Source organism: Fistularia commersonii, unplaced genomic scaffold (genome assembly GCF_037954325.1).
Source record: "Fistularia commersonii isolate RoL2024-O1a breed Wild unplaced genomic scaffold, RoL_Fcom_v1.0 HiC_scaffold_73, whole genome shotgun sequence".
Taxonomy (NCBI): Eukaryota; Metazoa; Chordata; class Actinopteri; order Syngnathiformes; family Fistulariidae; genus Fistularia; species Fistularia commersonii.
In genome coordinates, this window is record NW_028234031.1 from 393,120 (window position 1) to 402,500 (window position 9,381).

Genomic DNA, 9,381 nt, shown 5'->3' on the forward strand with positions numbered 1-9,381 from the left:
CACACACACACAAAAACACACAAACACACACACGCACACACACACACATACACACACACAAACACACACACAAACACACCTTAACTCATCATAGCTGTGCTAATAGCATTAGCCGAAACGCATCCACGACCAAACAAACATTAGCTCATCCACTCATTCACATGTTTGTGCCCAATGGTCCGGGAGCTCCAATCATACGTCCGGGGGATCTATGTCCGGAGAATGTGAGCATTAGCCTGTCTAAGGGGTTCTTCTGCCCCCAAGCTTCCCCGCCTCTGAGAGAAGAAACATTACCTTCCCTCCTCTGCTCCTCCGCTTCTCAGCTCCACCGCTCCTCCGCTATGGGCCCTGGTACTCCCCCCCCCCCCCCCCACCTAAACAAACTCTCACACAAAATCACTCACACACACACAAAAACACACAAACACACACACACACACATACACACACACCTTAACTCATCATAGCTGTGCTAATAGCATTAGCCGAAACGCATCCACAACCAAACAAACATTAGCTCATCCACTCATTCACATGTGTGTGCCCTGGTACTCCGTGTCCGCGACCCCCCCCCCACCAAAACAAACTATCACACACATACACAAAGACACTCACACACACACACACACACTGACACACATACACACATTAAGTCATCATAGTTGTGCTAATAGCATTAGCCGAAATGCATCCACAACCAAACAAACATTAGCTCATCCACTCATTCACATGTGTGTGCCCAATGGTTCGCTTCTCCGCTCCACCGCTCCTCCGCTCCTCCGCTATGGGCCCTGGTACTCCCGATCCGCCGGACTCAGGAGAATTATGGGACGTGCCTTTGCCCTCCATCCGCTCCACAGCTCATCCGCTCCAGGCCCAGCTACCCCCTGTCCGCGCCCCCCCCCCACCTAAACAAATTGTCACACACATATACACAAACGCACACACAAACACACACACACACACACACACAAGAACACACAACACACAAACACACAAACACACACACACACACACACACCTTAAGTCATCATAGCTGTGCTAATAGCTCCCAAGCTTCCCCGCCTCTGAGAGGAGAAACAATACCTCCGCTACTCCGCTCCTCCGCTTCTCAGCTCCACCGCTCCTCGGCTATGGGCCCTGGTACCCCCCCCCCACCTAAACACACTCACTCACACACAAAAACACACAAACACACACACGCACACACACACACATACACAAACACACCTTAACTCATCATAACTGTGCTAATAGCATTAGCCGAAACGCATCCACTACCAAACAAACATTAGCTCATCCACTCATTCACATGTGTGTGCCCAATGGTCCGGGAGCTCCAATCATACGTCCGGGGGATCTATATCTGGAGAAGGCTCACAGTGGCTGGTCTAAAGCGTCCTACTGCCCCCAAACTTCCCATCCTCTGCCTTTGAGAAGAGAAAAATGACCTCCGCTCCTCCATTCCTCCGCTTCTCCGCTCCACCGCTCTTCCGCGATGGGCCTTGGTACCCCCCCTCCACCTAAACAAACTCTCACACACACACACATGACCACCCTCACACAGACACAAAAACAAACAAACAGACACACACACACACACACACACACACACACACACCTTAAGTCATCATAGCTGTGCTAATAGCATTAGCCGAAACGCATCCACAACCAAACAAACATTAGCTCATCCACTCATTCACATGTGTGTGCCCAATGGTCCGGGAGCTCCAATCATACGTTCGGGGGATCTATGCCCGGAGAATGCTCACATTAGCCCGTCTAAGGGGTTCTGATGCCCCCAAGCTTCCCCGCCTCTGAGAGGAGAAACTATACGTCTGCTACTCCGCTCCTCCGCTCCTCCGCTTCTCAGCACCACTGCTCCTCCGCTTTGGGCCCTGGAATTCCCGAACCGCTGGACATAAGCGAATCAAGGCCGGGCATCTGCCCTCCTCCGCTCCTCAGCTCATCTGCTCGAGGCCCTGGTACTCCCTGTCCGCGACCCCCCCCCACCTAAACAAACTCACACACACACACACACACGAACACACACACAGACACACACACACACACACCTTAACTCATCTTAGCTGTGCTAATAGCATTAGCCGAAACGCATCCACAACCAAACAAACATTAGCTCATCCATTCATTCACATGTGTGTGCCCAATGGTCCGGCAGCTCCAATCATACGACCGGGGGATCTATGTCCGGAGAATGCTCACATTAGCCCGTCTAAGGGGTTCTGCCCCCAAGCTTCCCCGCCTCTGAGAGAAGAAACATTACCTCCGCTCCTCCGCTCCTCCGCTTCTCAGCTCCACCGCTCCTCCGCTATGGGCCCTGGTACTCCCCCCCCCACCTAAACAAACTCTCACACAAAATCACTCACACACACACAAAAACACACAAACACACACACACACACACATACACACACACCTTAACTCATCATAGCTGTGCTAATAGCATTAGCCGAAACGCATCCACAACCAAACAAACATTAGCTCATCCACTCATTCACATGTGTGTGCCCTATGGTACTCCCTGTCCGCGACCCCCCCCCACCAAAAGAGCCTCTCACACACACAAAGACACTCACACACACACAGACACACATATACACTCATACACACACCTTAAGTCTTCATAGCTGTGCTAATAGCTTTAGCCGAAACGCATCCACAACCAAACAAACATTAGCTCCTCCACTCATTCACAGGTGTGTGCCCTGGTACTCCTTGTCCGTGACCCCCCCCCCCCCACCAAAACAAACTATCACACAAATACACAAAGACACTCACACACACACACACACTGACACACATACACACATTAAGTCATGATAGCTGTGCTAATAGCATTAGCCGAAATGCATCCACAACCAAACAAACATTAGCTCATCCACTCATTCACATGTGTGTGCCCAATGGTCCGCTTCTCCGCTCCACCGCTCCTCCGCTATAGGCCCTGGTACTCCCGATCCACAAACACACACAAACACACACACACACACAAGAACACAAAAACACACAAACACACAAACACCCACACACACACACACCTTAAGTCATCATAGCTGTGCTAATAGCATTAGCCGAAACGCATCCACAACCAAACAAACATTAGCTCGTCCACTCATTCAAATGTATGTGCCCAGAGGTCCTGGATCTCCGGTCATACGTCCGGGGCATCTATGTCCGGAGAAGGCTCACATTTGCCGGTCTAAGGGGTCCTGCTGCCCCCAAGCTTCCCCGCCTTTGAGAAGAGAAATATAATATCGCTCCTCCGCTCCTCCGCTTCTCAACACCTCCGCTCCTCCGCTATTGGCCCTGGTACTCCCGATCCTGCAAACTCAGGAGAATTGCGAGAGGTGCTTCTGCTCTCCTCCACTCCTCCGCTTCTCCGCTCCTCCGCTTTTCCGCTTTGGGCCCTGGAACTCCCGAACCGCTGGATATAAGGGAATCACGGGCTGGGCTTATGCCCTCCTCTGCTCCTCAGCTCATCCGCTCGAGGCCCTGGTACTCCCTGTCCGCGACCCCCCCCCCACCTAAACAAACTCTCACACACACACACAGACACACTCACACACACACACACACACACACACACATACACGCACACCTTAACTCATCATAGCTGTGCTAATAGCATTAGCCGAAACGCATCCACAACTAAACAAACATTAGCTCTTCCACTCATTCACATGTGTGTGCCCAATGGTCCGGGAGCTCCAATCATACGTCCGGGGGATCTATGTCCGGAGAATGCTCATATTAGCCCATCTAAGGGGTTCTGCTGCCCCCAAGCTTCCCCGCCTCTGAGTGGAGAAACAATACTTCCGCTACTCCGCTCCTCCGCTTCTCAGCTCCACCGCTCTTCCGCTATGGGCCCTGGTACTCCCCCCCTCCACCTAAATAAACTCTCACACATACACACACAAGAACACACTGACACACAAACACACAAAGACACACACACAGCTCAGCTCCACCGCTCCTCCGCTTTGGGCCCTGGAATTCCCGAACCGCTTGACATAAGCGAATCACGGGCCGGGCTTCTGCCCTCCTCCGCTCCTCAGCTCATCCGCTCTTGGCACTGGTACTCCCTGTCCGCGACCCCCCCCCCCCCCCACCAAAACAACCTCACTCACACAAACACACAAAGACACTCACACACACACACAGACACACACACACCTTAAGTCTTCATAGCTGTGCTAATAGCGTTAGCCGAAAAGCATCCACAACCAAACAAACATTAGCTCATCCAATCATTCACAAGTATGTACCAAGAGGTCCGGGAGCCCCGGTCATACGTCCGGGAGAGCGATGTCCATAGAAGGCTCATATTGGCCAGTCTAAGGGGTCCTGCTGCCCCAAAGCTTCCCCGCCTTTGAGAAGAGAAACATAAGTCTGCTCCTCCGCTCCTCCGCTCCACCGCTCCACCGCTTCTCCGTTCTTCCACTCATCCGCTCCGCCGCTGATCCGCTCCGGGCCTTAGTACTCCAGAACTGCTGGACATAAGCGAATCAGGCTGCAAGCCCTGTTACTCCCTATCCGCGGGACTCTGTCGAAATATGGACCGTGCTTCCCCTCTCCTCCACTCCTCCGCTCCTCCGCTCTTCCGCTCCTCCTCTCCTCCACTCCTCCGCTTCTCCGCTCCTCCGCTCCTCCGCTCCTCCGCTCCTCCGCTCCTCCGCTCCTCCGCTCCTCCGCTCCTCCGCTCCTCCGCTCCTGGCCCTGGTACTCCTGAACTGCTGGACATAAGCGATTCAGGCTCCAAACCCTGGTACTCCCCTTCCGCGGGACTCAGGCGAATTCTCCTCCGCTCCTCCGCTCCTCCGCTCCTCCGCTCCTCCGCTCCTCCGCTCCTCCGCTTCTCCGTTCTTCCGCTCATCCGCTCCGCCGCTCATCCGCTGCTGGCCCTGGTACTCCTGAACTGCTGGACCTGGGCGAATCAGGCTCCAGGCCCTGGTACTCCCTCTCCGCGGGACTCAGGTGAATTGTCGGCCGGGCTTCCGCTCTCCTCCGCTTCTCTTCTCATCCGCTCCTCCGCTCCTCCGCTCAAGTTCCTGGTACTCCTGACCGTTGGATATAAGTGAACCTGCTCAAGGCCCTGGTACTCCCAATCCGCGGGACTCTGGCGAAATGTGTACCGTGCTTTCCCTCTCCTCCGCTCCTCCACTCATCCGCCCCTCCGCTCCTTTGCTCCTCCGCTCCTCCGCAATGGCCCTGGTACTCCTGAACTGCTGAACATCATTTAATCACGCTACAGGCCCTGGTACTCCCTTTCTCCGGGATTTAGGCATATTGTGGTCCATGCTTCCACTCTCCTCCGCTCCTCCGCGCCTCTGCTCCTCCGCTCCTCCGCTCCTCGGCTCCTCCGCTCCTCCGGTTCTCCGTTCTTCCGCTCATCCGCTCCGCCGCTCATCCGCTACTGGCCCTGGTACTCCTGAACTGCTGGACCTGGGTGAATCAGGCTCCAGGCCCTGGTACTCCCTCTCCGCGGGACTCAGGTGTATTGTCGGCCGGGCTTCCGCTCTCATCCGCTTCTCCTCTCATCCGCTCCTCCGCTCCTCCGCTCCTCCGCTCCTTTGCTCCTCCGCTCCACCGCTTCTCCGTTCTTCCGCTCATCCGCTCTGCCGCTCATCCGCTCCTGTCCCTGGTACTCCTGAACTGCTGGACATAAGCGATTCAGGCTCCAGACCCTGGTACTCCCCTTCCGCGGGACTCAAGCGAATTGTCGGCCGGGCTTCCGCTCACCTCCGCTCCTCCGCTCCTCCGCTCCTCCGCTCCTCCGCTCCTCCGCTCCTCCGCTCCTCCTCTCTGGGCCCTGGTACTCCTGAACTGCTTGCCATAGGCATATAAGGCTCCAGGCCCTGGTGCTCCCAATCCGCGGGCTTCCGCTAACCTCCGCTCCTCCGCTCATCCGCTCCTCCGCTTCTCCTCTCATCCACTCCTCCGCACCTCCGCTCCGGGCCCTGGTACTCCTGAACTGCTGGACATAAGCGAATCAGGCTCCAGGCCCTGGTACTCCCTTTCCGCGGGACTTAGGCGAATATTCGGCCTGGCTTCCGCTCTCCTCCGCTCCTCCGCTCCTCCACTCCTCCGCTCCTCCGCTCCGGCCCTGGTACTCCTGAACTGTTGGACATAAGCGAAACAGGCTCCAGGCCCTGGTACTCCCTTTCCGCGGGACTAAGGCAAAAAGTGGGCCGGGCTTCCGCTCTCCTCCGCTCCTCCGCTCCTCCACTCATCCAACCCTCCGCTCGTCTGCTCCTCCGCACCTGGCCCTGGTACTCCTGAATTGTTGAACATCATTAAATCACGCTTCAGGCCCTGGTACTCCCTCTAAGCGGGACTCAGGCGAATTGCCGGCCGGGCCTCCGCTCTCCTCCGCTCCTCCGCTCCTCCGCTCCAGCCCTGGTACTCCTGAACTGCTGGATATCATTAAATCACGCTTCTGGTCCTGGTACTCCCTTTCCGCGGGACTCAGGCGAATTGTCGGCCGGATTCCGCTCTCCTCCGGTCCTCCGGTCCTCCGGTCCTCCGCTCCTCCGCTCCTCCGCTCCTCCGCTCCACCACTCCGGCCCTGGTACTCCTGAACTGCTGGACATAAGCGAATCAGGCTCCAGGCCCTGGTACTCCCTCTCCGCGGGACTAAGGCGAATTGTCGGCCGGGCTTCCCTTCTCCTCCGCTTCTCCACTCATCCGCTCCTCCGCTCCTCCGCTCCTCCGCTCTAGGCCCTGGTACTCCTGAACTGCTTGCCATTAGCGAATCAGGCTCCAGGCCCTGGTACTCCCTCTCCGCGGGACTAAGGCGAATTGTCGGCCGGGCTTCCGCTCTCCTCCGCTTCTCCGGTCCTCCGGTCCTCCGCTCCTCCGCTCCTCCGCTCTAGGCCCTGGTACTCCTGAACTGCTTGCCATAAGCGGATCAGGCTCCAGGCCCTGGTACTCCCAATCCGCGGGACTCAGGCGAAATGTGGGCCGGGCTTCCGCTCTCCTCCGCTCCTCCGCTCCTCCACTCCTCCGCTCCTCCGCTCCGGCCCTGGTACTCCTGAACTGCTGGACATAAGCGAAACAGGCTCCAGGCCCTGGTACTCCCTTTCCGCGGGACTTAGGCGAATATTCGTCTGGGCTTCCGCTCACCTCCGCTCCTCCGCTCCTCCGCTCCTCCGCTCCTCCGCTCCTCCGCTCCTCCTCTCTGGGCCCTGGTACTCCTGAACTGCTTGCCATAGGCATATCAGGCTCCAGGCCCTGGTACTCCCAATCCGCGGGACTAAGGCAAAAAGTGGGCCGGGCTTCCGCTCTCCTCCGCTCCTCAGCTCCTCCACTCGTCCAACCCTCCGCTCGTCCGCTCCTCCGCACCTGGCCCTGGTACTCCTGAATTGTTGAACATCATTAAATCACGCTTCAGGCCCTGGTACTCCCTCTAAGCGGGACTCAGGCGAATTGCCGGCCGGGCCTCCGCTCTCCTCCGCTCCTCCGCTCCTCCGGTCCAGCCCTGGTACTCCTGAACTGCTGGATATCATTAAATCACGCTTCTGGTCCTGGTACTCCCTTTCCGCGGGACTCAGGCGAATTGTCGGCCGGATTCCGCTCTCCTCCGGTCCTCCGGTCCTCCGGTCCTCCGGTCCTCCGCTCCTCCGCTCCTCCGCTCCACCGCTCCGGCCCTGGTACTCCTGAACTGCTGGACATAAGCGAATCAGGCTCCAGGCCCTGGTACTCCCTCTCCGCGGGACTAAGGCGAATTGTCGGCCGGGCTTCCCTTCTCCTCCGCTTCTCCACTCATCCGCTCCTCCGCTCCTCCGCTCCTCCGCTCTAGGCCCTGGTACTCCTGAACTGCTTGCCATTAGCGAATCAGGCTCCAGGCCCTGGTACTCCCAATCCGCGGGACTCAGGCGAAATGTGGGCCGGGCTTCCGCTCTCTTCCGCTCCTCAGCTCCTCCACTCCTCCGCTCCTCCGCTCCTCCGCTCCGGCCCTGGTACTCCTGAACTGCTGGACATAAGCGAAACAGGCTCCAGGCCCTGGTACTCCCTTTCCGCGGGACTTAGGCGAATTGTTTGCCGGGCTACCGCTCTCCTCCGCTCCTCCGCTCTTCCGCTCCCCCGCTCCGGGCCCTGGTACTCCGGACCGCTTGACATAAGTGTATCAGGCTCCAAGCCCTGGTACTCCCAATCCGCGGGACATAGGGGAAATGTGGGCCGGCCTTTCGCTCTCCTCCGCTCCTCCGCTCCTCCGCTCCTCCGCTCATCCGCTCATCCGCTCATCCGCTCATCCGCTCATCCGCTCATCCGCTCCTGCGCTCCTCCGCTCCTCCGCTACTGGCCCTGGTACTCCTGAACTGCTGGACATAAGCGACTCAGGTTCTAGGCCCTGGTACTCCTTCTCCGTGGGACTCAGGCGAATTGCCGGCCGGGCTTCCGCTCTCCTCAGCTCATCCGCTCATCCGCTCATCCGCTCATCCGCTCCTCCGCTCCTCCGCTCCTCCGCTCCTCCGCTCCACCGCTCCGGCCCTGGTACTCCTGAATTGCTGGACATAAGCGAATCAGGCTCCAGGCCCTGGTACTCCCTCTCCGCGGGACTAAGGCGAATTGTCGGCCGGGCTTCCGCTCTCCTCCGCTTCTCCGCTCCTCCGCTCCTCCGCTCCTCCGCTCCTCCGCTCCTCCGCTCTAGGCCCTGGTACTCCTGAACTGCTTGCCATAAGCGAATCAGGCTCCAGGCCCTGGTACTCCCAATCCGCGGGACTCAGGTGAAATGTGGGCCGGGCTTCCGCTCTCCTCCGCACCTCCACTCCTCCGCTCATCCGCCCCTCCGCTCCTCCGCTCCGCCGCTCTGGGCCCTGGCACTCCTGAACTCCTTGCCATAAGCGAATCAGGCTCCAGGCACTGGTACTCCCAATCCGCGGGACTCAGGCGAAATGTGGGCCGGTCTTCCGCTTTCCTCCCCACCTCCGCTCCTCCACTCATCCGCCCCTCCGCTCCTCCGCACCTGGGCCTGGTACTCCTGAATTGCTGAACATCAATAAATCACGCTTCTGGCCCTGGTACTCCCTCTCCGCTGGACTCAGGCGAATTGTCGGCCGGATTCCGCTCTCCTCCGCTCATCCGCTCCTCCGCTCCACCGCTTAAACGTTATTTTGCTCATCCGCTCCTCCGCTCCTCCGCTCCTGGCCCTGGTACTACTGAACTGCTGGACATAAGCGAATCAGGCTCCAGGACTTGGTACTCCCTCTCCGCGGGACTCAGGCGAATTGCCGACCGGGCTTCCGCTCACCTCAGCTCATCCGCTCCTCCGCTCCTCCGCTCCTGCGCTCCTCCGTTCCTCCGCTCCGGCCCTGGTACTCCTGAACTGCTGGACATAGCGAATCAGGCTCCTGGCCC